The 13,560-nt window shown below is 44.4% G+C and overlaps 1 protein-coding gene across 6 annotated transcripts in view; it reads right to left on the reverse strand.

Annotated features, from left to right (window-relative positions):
- Positions 1–13,560, reverse strand: part of znf516 (zinc finger protein 516) — a 116,419-nt gene that overhangs the window by 81,026 nt on the left and 21,833 nt on the right. For 5 of the 6 annotated variants that reach the window (XR_009656793.1, XM_060942664.1, XM_060942660.1 and 2 more), the window contains one exon: positions 5,757–5,868. The exons of the other annotated variant lie outside the window; for it this stretch is intronic. The gene's annotated coding sequence lies outside the window, so the exon portion shown is untranslated. The remainder of the gene's footprint in view (positions 1–5,756; positions 5,869–13,560) is intronic. 6 annotated transcript variants of the gene reach the window in all.

Here is a 13,560-nt window from a genome sequence, read left to right on the forward strand (position 1 = left end):
TCTGTGCTCCACCCACCTGCGGGGATTCTACAGTGGTGCCGAAACCCGGGAGAATCGAAGTGCAGAAGGGAACAGCCCCATGGAGTCCTCCCCCTTCAAGGACCTGGTCCATGCCCTCGCCACGGCCCAACAGAGCCAACACCAGGCGCTGATCGCCCTCCGGAAGGAGCAGGAACAACGGTTCGAAGCCCTGGTGCTGGCGCAGCAGGAAGATCGCCAGGCGTTCCGGCACCTGCTTGCGTCGGCGGGGTCCACCACCACCACCGCCGCGGACCCTCCCCACCTCACCCTACCGAAGTTGGGGCCGCATGATGACCCCGAAGCCTTCATCGCGCTCTTTGAGCAGGCAGCAGAGGCGTGGGGTTGGCCGGTGGAACAGCACGCGGCGTGCCTCCTCCCCCTGCTAACGGGCGAGGCGCAGCTGACTGCGCTGCAGCTCCCCGTCAACAGCCAGCTGGTCTACACGGACCTCTGCAGGGCCGTCCTCCAATGCATTGGTCGCACCCCGGAACAGCAACGGCAACACTTCCGCGCGCTGCGCCTAGAGGAGGTCGGCCAGCCGGCCGTTCGTGTTTGGCCAGCAACTCCAGGATGCCTGCCGGTGGTGGCTGAGGGCCGACAACCGTGACGCCGAGGGAATTGTCAACCTGGTGGCACTGGAACAATTCATCGCCTGACTTCCGGAAAGAACAGTGGAGTGGGTCCAGTGCCATCGCCCGGCGTCACTGGATCAGGCAATGGAGCTGGCAGAGGACCATATGGCAGCCGTTCCGATGGCAGGACAGCATGTCTCCTCTTCTCCCCTCTCTTCTCTCTCTCCCTCTCTCTCTGCTCCCCGTCCTCGCCCCATTCCCCCACTGCGGAGGCGGGGGCTGGCTCCACCCCAGCCGGCCCGCCGCACCCGCGGTGCCCTACCGTTTCCTACTTCCTTTCTGTGTGGCATTTTGGATGTGCTATGGGAAAATTGGGAGGAGGGACCTTCAACCAGTAAAAATGAAATTCAATACGTTATCGACCTGTACACCAAACTCCACACCCTCACACACCTAACCCAGGAGAATTTGCGGCAGGCCCAAGAATGTCAAGTCCATCTGTATGACAGGGGCACGCGCCTTAGTGAGTTCACACTGGGAGATAAGGTGTTGTTGCCCACGTCGAGCTCCAAATTGATCACCAGGTGGCAAGGACCCTTTGAGGTCACACGGCAAGTCGGGGACGTCGATTATTGCCCCTTTTCCACCAAAGCAGTTCCAGGGCTGGTTCGGGGCCAGTGCTTAGTTTGGAACCGGGTTTTCTGTTTCCACTGACAAAGAACTGGCTCTGGGGCCAGAAAACCCAGTTCCAGGCTAGCACCAGCTCTTTGCTGGGCCAGAGGAAAGAACTGCTTATGTCAGCGGGGGGGGGGCGGAGTTGTTAAGACCAACAACAATCGCAAGACCGCGAAAGGTTGCCATTTTTAAGCGCCGAGAAGCAGCAGCTGTACAAACGCGGTCATCCATTATTATTGTTGTTGTTGTTGTTGCTGCTTCTTTTTCTCCGTGTTGCTGTTGCTTCGATATTCGCGCCAAGGTTTATGCAAACGCAGTGACGTAACTGACGTATACAGCGACGTAACTGACGTATACAGCGACGTAATGACGTGGCTCCCCTTAGCACCATGAGCTATGGAAAAGCAAACTGGTTCTCAGCTGGCTCTCAAGTTGAACGAGTTGTGAACCTGCACCAGCACTGGCCCCGAACCAGCCCTGGAACTGATTTGGTGGAAAAGGGGTATATGAGGTGAGGCGAATGGACAGGGGTGGGGCGTTACAGATTTACCACCTCAATCTGCTAAAACGCTGGAACGAGGAGGTCCCCGTGGCGTTGGTGTTGGTGGTTCCGGAGAAGGCAGAGCTGGGGCCGGAGGTTCAAAAAAGAAAATTGACATCTCCCACTGCTGTGGTCCCCTGTGGAGACCACCTCTCCCCAACCCAGCTCACGGAGGTCACCCAGTTGCAGACAGAATTTTCTGACATGTTCTCGCCCCTTCCCGGCTGCACCCACCTCATAGAACACCACATTGAGATGCCCCCAGGGGTAGTAGTGCGCAGCTGCCCTTACCGACTGCCCGAACACAAAGAAAAGGTGGTTCAGGAAGAGCTCGAGGCCATGTTCGAAATGGGCATCGTCGAGGAGTCCCACAGTGACTGGAGCAGCCCGGTGGTCTTGGTTCCCAAGGCCGACGGGTTGGTCTGGTTCTGTGTGGACTATAGAAAAGTCAACGCGGTGTCTAAATTCGACGTGTACCCAATGCCTCGTATTGACGAGCTGCTCAATCGACTAGGCATGGCTCATTTTTATTCGACACTGGATTTGACAAAGGGATATTGGCAGATCCCCTTGACTCCGCTATCCCGAGAGAAAACGGCCTTTTCCACACTGTTTGGCTTACACCAGTTCGTCACATTTCCTTTTGGGCTGTTTGGGGCGCCCGGTACATTCCAGCAGCTTATGGACAGGGTCCTCCGCCCCCATGCCACCTACGTGGCTGCCTACTTAGACGATATCATTATTTACAGTAATGACTGGCCGTGGCACCTAGAATACCTAAGGGCCGTCCTTAGGTCGCTGAGACGAGCGGGTCTCACAGCCAACCTGAAGAAGTGTGTGATTGGGCGGGTGGAAGTACGGTATCTGGGTTTCCACTTGGGCAATGGGCAGATGCGTCCCCAAATTAATAAGACAGCAGCGATTGCGGCCTGCCCGAGGCCCAAGACCAAAAAGGGGATGAGACAGTTTCTGGGGCTGGCTGGCTACCATTACAGGTTTATACCTAATTATTCGGACGTCACCAGCCCGCTGACTGATCTCACTAAAAAGGGAGCACCAGATCCGGTCCAGTGGATGGAGCAATGCCAGCGGGCTTTCGCTGAGGTAAAGACTGCACTGTGTGGGGGGCCACTGTTACACTCCCCTGACTTTTCTCTCCCCTTTATTTTGCAGACGGACACGTCGGATAGAGGGCTGGGGGCTGTTCTGTCCCAGGAGGTGGAGGGAGAGGAATGTCCCATGCTGTACATTAGCCGGAAGCTGTCGGTGCGCAAGGGCAGGTACAGCACAATAGAAAAGGAGTGCCTCGTCATCAAGTGAGCGGTCCTCGCCCTCCGCTACTACCTGCTGGGGTGCCCTTTCACCCTCTGTTCGGACCACGTGCCCCTGCAGTGGCTCCACCGCATGAAGGATGCCAACACGCAGATCACCCGTTGGTATCTGGCACTCCAGCCGTTTAAGTTCGAGGTGGTCCACAGGCCAGGGGCGCAGATGGTCATGGCGGATTTCCTCTCCCGTCGGGGGGGCGGCTGCAGGCCGGATGGCTCCCTGGCTTGTGTCGGGCGGTGGGGGTATGTGGCAGTGGGGGCGTGGTCAAGCATCGGCCTGTGAATGGAGGATGGAGTCAGGGAAGGTAAGTGGTAGAATCACTGCACCTGATGGGAATTAACCTGTGTTTGTGTGTCTTCCCCAGTGACCGCACCCAATAAGAGGAGAGGGAGAGCAGAGGAAGGGAGCTCTCCCCAACCTGAACACTGATGTGCATGCGTGTGGCTGGGAGAGTGAATGTGAAACGCTGAAAAGCGAGTAAATAAAGAGTTTTGTAAGAACTCAGTTCTGGCCTGCCGTGTTTCTGTGCTCCACCCACCTGTGGGGATTCTACATATATATATAAAATATAAAATCTGCATAGAAGCCAGGATGTTGTGCATCCAGGTGCTGTGTCAAAATCGTCGAGGAAAACCTCTTGGACAAAATTGAGTAGTTTATTATTTTTTTAAACTTGAAAATTTGCCTGGTGGCTGAAATTTGGCTGCATCACTAAATGCAATGACAACAATCAATTCTGAATAACAAACCATTTGAGCAAATATCAGTTCAAATATCAACCATACGTCTTTCTCGAACAACAACTGCTATACCAGTAAACATTTATTTATTTCCAATGTTTCTATGTTTTTGTAGTTGTTGTTACATTACACCACAGTGTGTTGAATTCTCAACTCTAATAGTTAATAATGTGTTGATTCATTTTCAGTCCCTCTGAAAGTAGTTCCAGCTGTAGTTTAAATCCAAGGCAGAAATTAATGCACTAATGTCGTGTTATTGTAGGAAAATTTAATTCAGGGTTCTTCACATTAGGCTGTCTACCACCACCACATTGTTTGTTTTTAATTTTTCTGTAAGAACATCATTTTTATTCCTTACATCATTACTATTTTCTTTGAGCACTGAAACCTAATCCACTGATGCTCCCCAGAGCCTCAATGATTAAAATAATAATAATTTTAATACCCCCACCAAATTCACCATATAAAGTTTCGGCCCTGGGTGATATAAAGAGTTTGTGAAAGAAGGCAATCAACAAAAAACATTAGCACACCTGGAAACCCCCCCCACACACACATACATCATGGCTCACAAATCAAACCTGCTGATTAGCAAACGAGCCAAGGAACTACTGAACGTATTGTGCAAACTAAACTCGATTGATTAATGGATAATCCGAATGAACAAGAACTAACAAAGAGAAATTCAGACTTCTGAGCAGGAGCTGTTGAAAGCAACACGAACAGCCACCATTTCCCGGCTCTAAGAGATCCTCTAAGAGATCCTGCACTTCAGGCCCAGAGGGATTTGAGGCTACTCCAGCTGGACGTCTGCTGCCAAAATCGGTAGGATTATGCCATTTAATCTCAGCCTACCAAATAAGTGAACTAATGCTGCTCAAACTCCTTTCCAGGCCAAGGACACTATTTTACATACAGTAAATGAGATGAAACCAGCTAGAAAGCACTGACTAGTAGGCGAGGGACAGTAGCTGCACTGTGTCTCCTTGAGATTTTAAGAAAGTGGCATGAACAGAACAGAGATGCATTTAATTCAGAGAATTGGAAATGAGCGTGATGGTGAAATCGAGTTCCTCTTAACGTCAAAGATACACAAAAAGCTCTTTACAGTTAAACCATGAGCTCAGACAAGCATGTGCTTTGATTCCACCACTGCAAGCGTTTTCACTATTATGTGCAGTATACTGAGTATAAGATTAAGTTGGAAGGCAAATACAAAGTCTGCTCAAACTACTCCATGTTCAATCCCATTTCTTTTCCAATCCTTGATAAACCTTTCAAGACACTTGCATTTGAGGAAGAGTCTACATTTCACAAACCATCTTCCTTGACATTTGGCTCTGAATAGTGACTTTATTCCTTTGACTACCAAGAGAGAAATCCCTGGAGCTGGTGCTAATAATAAACTCTGCATGCTTTCTCACAGGACCAGATGTGAAAGCGCACAGATTTGTTGATATTCCAGGTCACTTTTTCAGATTGAGGAATGTGTTTAGGCCAGTGCAATCTCAACTGATCCACTGCTTGAGAATAACATTTCAAAATACAATACACCCATGCGCATTTGTATATGTCAACTATGTATACTTAAATTGACCTACAGCCAAAATTAAAGAAATGAATGATCATCTTTGTCAGCACGGGTGGGGTTTTTTTCTTTCTTGCAAACCAAACTGAATAATTGAAAGGCATGAGCACTTGACATCCCAAGGCACCAATTAGTGCACATCTACCGCCTTCAGTTCACTGACCACAACAACACAGAGTACTCGGCATGTTCAGTGTGTTATCAGACATGTTTTATGAAAAGAACATTTTTCAGTAAAGTGTAATGTTCTTAATTAAATTTCATTTGTAATAGCAATTTTATCAATTGACCTTGTCATAAAGCAGGTTTGAAGAAATCTGGATGTAGATTTCCATCTCCAATAAGAAAGCCATAGGTAGAAGAACAGGCAAGAACTGTCACGATGAAACTCCCTGATAAAACCTGAGGAAGAAAAATTGAGAGGCTTAAAATTAAACCATCTTCTTCCAGGTGACAACAGATAGTAGAATTATAAATCGTTATAGTATACATGTGTAAAAGAGGAAAGAAAAATAACACTAATTAATCTATCCACATTCACTGGATATGAGCAATCGCATGCTCTGATTGGCTACTCTACGACTAAGCTATCAGCTCATATACCATGAGTAGAGAAAAATAAAATGGCGGAATGTGTTGCTGAATCAACTGGGGACGAAATAAAAACTCTACTCGAAAACAACCCCAAAAACACAAAAAAGCCACAAAATATGGAATAAAAGTATTTGATGGTAAGAACATATATATTTTTTTATTTTTCAAGAATTATTATTATCGGATTTTTCACAAATTGCGACTGTATTTTGCCGGTTTGTTTACATTCTAAGTGGAAATTATTTTGTTGGATGTTTTGTTTAAAGTTTTTATTTATCAGATGTGGATAGAATAAAACAGTTATTCCACTCAATCTCATCGTACATGGCTTATAGCCGCTATCAGCTCATGTACGAATGGATTTTGTGGAATAACTGTTAAATGTATCGACAGGATGTTCAGAAAGAGCAGACTGTGAATAAGAATCCTGGGATGAGCACAGGACAGTGTTTATGATTACAGTAGCAGTTCTGGGATACAAATCTACTCTGTCCAGATGAGATTATCCACTGAAGCAAGATTGACACTTTGACTTGATTATTTTTTTTTTAGGCAGTGCAAATCTTTAAAGCAAGACGGCCTTTCGATTTCATAAAATCGGTGAAATTTAGTTCCCTCTGAAATTTGGTCATTGTGATATATGTTTATTTCTGCAATATCTAAGAAAACCCCAGGCCATTCTGTGGCTGGGCAGTTATTTAATTTGAGGGGATTCCCGAGCAAATAATGTGCATGAAATCACTCGCTTCGCGCAGTCAAGCAGACAGAGGAAGTCCGTGTGCACATGCACAGGTTTACCTGCTTCTTCTTTTCCTTCTTCTTTTGGGTTTTACAGCAGCTGGCATCCACAGTGTTGCATTACTGCCATCTACAGGTTTGCCTTGACTGTGCACTGACAGTTTCATCATTCTGTCGCTAAACGAACAGCTGATCACATCGAGGTGCTCACTGACTGTCGATATTTATTAGTTTGGTCCTGCATTTACTTTCCTTCGCAACATAACGTCTTTTCTTCTTACTTTCTGTTACTATAGTCCAGGGGTGGCCAACCAGTTGGAGACCAAGAGCCACATTTTTTACTGTATTACCGCAAAGAGCCACATCATACACATGGGCACACGAACATCACCCATCCCTTCCTCTCTCTCTCTCTCTCTCTCTCTCTCTCTCTCTCTCTCACACACACACACACACACCTCTGCTCAGCCAGATTAATAGTAAATATCACACACCAACATATTTACTCCTACAGTACTAAGACCACAGGCTGAGGCCAGTCATTTTTAACAATGAACATTGTGTGCACTTACTATGCATGCTGCTTAGTGGGACTTATGGCATTACCAAAAAAAAGCCACACCATACACATGACCGCACATGAACATCGCCCCCCCCCCCTCGCTCTCTCTCTCTCACAGACACACACGCACACGCACCTCTGCTCAGCCAGATTAATAGTAAATGTCACATGCCAACATGAGAGAAATTTACTCCTTCAGTCAGTACTAATACCACAGGCCAGTCATTTACAGCAATCAATATTGTGTGCACTTACTATGCATGTTGCTTAGTGGGACTTCTGACATTCCTTGCCTTGAACAATCCTCTTCAAATCTGCCTTGTATTCCGTCGTTGCCACTCGCAGCAGTTCTTTCACATGGGTGTCAGTCAGAACAGAACGATGCTTTGACTTCACGTGTTTCATGGTAGAGAACACAGACTCGCAGACGTATGTTGACCCAAACATTGACAGTATCTTAAGCGCAGCCCATTTCACATTCGGGTATTTTTCCAATGGCACACTTTTCCAAAACTCAATGGTGCCTTCCCTCAAAACAGGTTTCAGTTGGTCTTCCTCACGAAGATCGATCATCTCCAACTCAGCCGCAGCCTCATCTGTGACAAGCAGGGCTTTCAAACAGTCCATCTCCGCATTGAATGGGTCGACGAGGAACGTAACCTGTGGCCTTTTCAGTTGTATATCACGGAACCGGGTTACAAAGCTTTCGTGCAGGTTTTCAATTAGTGTTGCATATCTGGCTCCTTGCTTATTCAGGGAGGCGGGAAGCTTTGAAATGAGCTAATGACAACTGACATATAAGGCAGAATGGCTTGCCATTACGTTCAACAAAAAAGTATAAACTCTCCCACTCTGTTAAAAATGTCCTATGTTCGTCTTCATATTTTCGTTTTGCTGTGCATTTTTTCATTGCCATTTTGAGAGGCTACTTGACATAAGATACACCTTGCCCAAAAACTTAGCGATTATCTCACGCACATGCGCATTTGACATGACCTGAAAATACCGTAATATACCCAAGCAAAGCGAAGATGCATTTGACGAAAATACCATACTGAACTCAAGCAAAGCGCACACGCACATAAAAAAAAACACAAACACAAACTTCGATATGAATGTAAGAGCCGCATGACACCGGGCAAAGAGCCGCATGCGGCTCGCGAGCCGCGGGTTGGCCACCCAAGCTATAGTCGGTCTTTCACGTTTCATTCACACACTTATGTCTTCCATTTTTCTCTCCTGTTTCAAATTTGTATCCCACAATGCCTTGCGTGAATGCGGAAAGCCCACCATGTGATGCATGATGTAGTCTCTTGAACTGGGTCATGGTGAAGCAGGAAAAATAACAGAGAATTTAGGGCCATGTGGCCCTAAATTCATTAATTATTCTATTTTTAAAAAACTAATAAAATTGGAAGTCTGTGATTCGAATTCAGTAGCTTTCAGTCCACCAAACAAAAATAATTGGGAGTCAAGGAAAATTCTTTTTATGACCTACACTTGAAAAATATGAAAGGCAGTCTACCTTTAAGATATTGATGCGCCGAAAGCTCCAATTTGCAGTACAGTGATAGTAAAAAATAAAGCATGAAGTATTTTCACTTGGACATCAACATTATTAATGTTTGTACATCACTTTTAATTTTGAGTTCAGGGTTAACAGGGTTTATATCTGGCCTTTAGTATAATACAGGACACCTCTAGTTTGAATATAAACATATACTGAGAGTGCTAATATGTCATCTGATGAATTGTGTGTACAGGAAATATGTGTGTTGTGGGAGATTTTAAAAAGTAGACTGAGAAAGCAAAATTTAAATGAGCTTTATCGACGTTCTTGTTCTCGACAGCCGTAGTGAGTTTGGATCTCAAAAACAGCTCTCATAAAAGTAAACTGAAACATGTCACATGAATGCAGAAAGCATAATTAATTAACTGATTAAAGACATGAGATCAGTGGAAGTCTGGTCAAAATGTTACATTAACACAAAAGTGCGCAAGTGGGTTCTGTTCATAAGGCTCAAAAACCTTTTCATCAACTAACTAGGCGGATTTTCATTACAGTTTTGCAATTAAATAGAAACAAAATTGGGTGGCACGGTGGTGTAGTGGTTAGCACTGTTACGTCACAGCAAGAAGGCTCCTGGTTCGAACCTCAGAGCTGAAAAAGGATCTTTCTGTGTGGAGTTTGCATGTTCTCCCCGTGTCTGTGTGGGTTTCCTCTGGGTGCTCCGGTTCTCTCTCCCCCCCCAGTCCAAAGACATGTAGTTAGGATAACTTTTTTTTTCTCCCTTCTTTTTTCTTTTTCTAACTCATAATGAGTCAACAGCATCTTCAATTTCATTGTACCTTTGGAAAAGTGACAATGACAATAAAGACTTATCTACTGTATCTTATCTTAACTGGCTACTCTAAATTGTCCATTGATCAAGCTTGGAGAGGGATGGGCTCCAGCATGTCTAAGGCCCTGTCCACACGGCAACGGATTCAGGTGACTCCGATACAATTGCTTATCGTTTAGGCCTGGCGTCCACACGGCACCGGCGTTTTGGGTGCCCAAAATGCAATCTTTTTGAGAACGGGTTCCAGAGTGGAAAGATCTGGCAACGTTGCCGTTGTGAAGTCGTCTGGATGAGTAGAACGGATTTGTTTACGATGACGTCACAACCACATGACTGTGAGTGCTTCACGCCGGGTAGAAGTGTAACGAATATCACCAGGATATCACCAGGAAAAAGCCTTACAGAGCACTAGTGAGAGTGAAACACGAGCTTGGATATTATTATTATTATTATTATTATTATGTTCAGTGTTAGTTCACAGTAGTAATGCAAGAAGCAGAATAGTGACAGTAATAGTGAAGCAAAAACATGCAATTGTACAAACACTACAGCTCTACAGCAAAATATTCATTTATGAAATGGTCTGATTCTTAACACCAGTAGTGCCAATGATCTTCTCATTGCGATGCGATGCGAGTTGTCAACAAATCCTATAACTTGGTTCATGAAACGCGCTTACAAAATATTTTCACTGTGAATATTTATTGTGTAATGGTGCAAAGTGAGAGAGAGAGACTCTGCCTTTAGGGCAGAGTCAATCCCGCCAGCAAAAATAGGGAAAAAAAAGGAGCGATCTCACCTCTTCAGATATGGGTTTAAGTCCTACAATACATTCCTCAAAAAGGGCGTAGAAGAAATTAATCCATCAACGTGTATCATTCAATTTATTCCGGACCATTAAAGACGCCGCCTTCCGCGTAGAATCATGTCATCCTCGCCGCCATTTTGGAGAGGTCAAAGCGGAGAATAAAGATTAGCTGCGTTTAACTGTACCAACAGGTTTGCCGTCCAAACGAGATCACATGGGATTACCTTTCACAGGTGAGAAACAACAAATTAATCCATCAACGTGTATCATTCAATTTATTCCGGACCATTAAAGACGCCGCCTTCCGCGTAGAATCATGTCATCCTCGCCGCCATTTTGGAGAGGTCAAAGCGGAGAATAAAGATTTGCTGCGTTTAACTGTACCAACAGGTTTGCCGTCCAAACGAGATCACATGGGATTACCTTTCACAGGTGAGACTGGAAAAATACTTTTCATTGTATTTGGTCATTATAATGTAATTTTACAAACAGATTTTCCTGACTTTGTGGCTAATATGAAGTCTCGCGCATAATAGTTTATGCGCATGCTTCCTTACTTCTTCTATTGTTCTGGTGTCTCCGAAGGGACCGTCTTACAGCGCCCCTAGAGGTGTGGCATGTGTATTGCATCATTTTCAGCAAGCGTTGCGTTGCCATATGGACCTGATATTTTACTGATTGTTGCCCATTTGGACGCGATATATTTTTAAATAACATCTCGTTGCCGTTGTCGTGTGGATGTAGCCTAAATGCCCTTGACACACCAATGATGGACTGTTAAAATGTCATCAGTGGTGCCCTGACAGCCCTTGCTGGCTATGGGGGAAAGAAGAAGGAACAAAATTGGATAAAAAAAAACCTCAACAAAACATAATTGCGAATGGTCTGTGTTTCCAGTTAGTGATGTTATGTGAGTAAAGCTGTTTTTTTTTCATCTCACAATAGCCAATCCAATTAAACATGGCGATGGATCTCCAAGATCTGATAAGTGCTGGTATGGTGATTTCAATTATATCCACCACAACAGCCATGGCTTAAATGTAGAAAAAATGTGTATCCACTTCAGTTCTGTCCAATTTTGCTTCATTGAATCAGGGTTCTCCAGAAACTCTGAAGTAGCTGGCTAAAAAAAAAAAAAAAGAAAAAATGGAAGTTGGCTAATGCTAATGCGTTAAGGCTGTGGACTGTGATTTCCCCCGCAGTCCAAAGATTTGTAGGTTATGTCTGGGGGCATGCCCACCCAGAAAATTTTAAAATTTACATGTATTCTGGTGGCTTCTGGTGCATTCTCAGCTAATAAATTACTAACCATTTCCCTGTAGAATACTTGCAAAATATGTATGAAATTTCCCTCCAGATATATGCGTGCTTGGCTTTTTTGCATGTTCTCCCCGTGTCTGTGTGGGTTTCCTCTGGGTGCTCTGGTTTCCCCCACAGTCCAAAGACACGCAGGTTATGTTAATTGGTGGCTTTAAATTGACCGTAGGTGTGAATGTGAGTGTGAATGGTTGTTTGTCTCTGTGTCAGGCCTGTGATGATCTGGCGACTTGTCCAGGGTGTACCCCGCCTCTCATCAATAGTCAGCTGGGATAGGCTCCAGCTTGCCCGTGACCCTGCACAGGATAAGCAGTCATGGATAATGGATTGATGGGGATTTATTTATTTATTTACTTACTTACAGGGTTCTCCAGTAAATCTGAAGTAGCCGGTTAAAAAGAAAGTACTAGTCAGCTCTGGAATTTGTGGTAGCAAAGCTGCTGTGGCGCACCAAAGGCATGCTAATGCTAGGGGGTCTGGGGGCATGGCCCACCAGAACATTTTTAAATGTATATGCCTTCTGGTGGTTTCTGATACATTCTCAGCTAATAAATAACTAACCATCTCCCTGTAAAATACTTGCAAAATATGTATGAAATTTCCCTCCAGATGTATGTGTGCTTGGCTTTCTCAGTTACCCTCTGTAGTACACTGCCTGGCTCTGTAACATAACTACATGTGCTTTGGCGTGGTTACATGGTCCAGCTCAGCCAATCAGAATCGATCAACAAATTTGGCGTCACTTCTGGTCATAACCCAAATTGAAGACAGTTTCGTGGTGGAATAATTGGATTTGCAGCAAATTATGGGCAGCAGAGATGATACACATCGCTTGAACATTGAAAGGCAATTTTTTTTTTCTAGGATTGAGTAGCCGGCGCAGACCGTCTGTGTAGGCGGAGAAAACCGCTGGTCGCTGGCACTTCTGGACAGCTCTGTTGAATCATCTGAAAAAACATCTCTTGCAAGTGTATAAACTTTTTTTGTGTGTGTTATTTGAGAGCTTTTTTTTAACTCTAATGTTTCCATTACTCATTTTTTAGATTGCAATTTCAAACTTCACACTAAGCATGTTCATGGAAACCTGACTACTTTTGAATTTGGAGGTGCAAAGATGTCAGAAGCTGTGTTTTCATTAACCTGCTTAATGTGCAATTTGAAATAGCAAACTTAAAAATCAGTAATGGAAACACAAATTTTGAAAAAAAAAACCTCTCACATATTGCAAAAAAAGGTTGTTACACTTGCATGAGGTAGTTTATCAGCCAATTCGATGAAGCAGAATTTCACAAAATTGAAATGGAAACATATTTTTTACACTTAAATCACATGACATGAACAAATTGAAGCACTACCTTTCTGAAATGTGTTCTGTAAGAACCATCACGATAGGAGAAACTATCACGACAGAAGATAAGTCAGTTTTAATCACATAACATCACAAAATGGAAACAGACCATTCACAATTGTGTTTTGTCGAAATTATTGAAATATCACTTCAATTTTGCACAAAACTGCAATGGAAACCTGGCTAGTGGTGAATATTTAACATGAAACCCACTTTATTACAGTAATATTAAACGAGAATTTCAAGAAACATTAACTATTTTAAAATCTAGAGACATGATTATGTGCAATCGCAGCAAAATTATGTTTTATCTTTGACTTTAAATGATGGAAATGGATAGGCAGTGGTTATCTGGTACACATTCCTGAAGTAGCTTTAAGGCTGT

Source organism: Neoarius graeffei, chromosome 16 (genome assembly GCF_027579695.1).
Source record: "Neoarius graeffei isolate fNeoGra1 chromosome 16, fNeoGra1.pri, whole genome shotgun sequence".
NCBI classification, from domain to species: domain Eukaryota; kingdom Metazoa; phylum Chordata; class Actinopteri; order Siluriformes; family Ariidae; genus Neoarius; species Neoarius graeffei.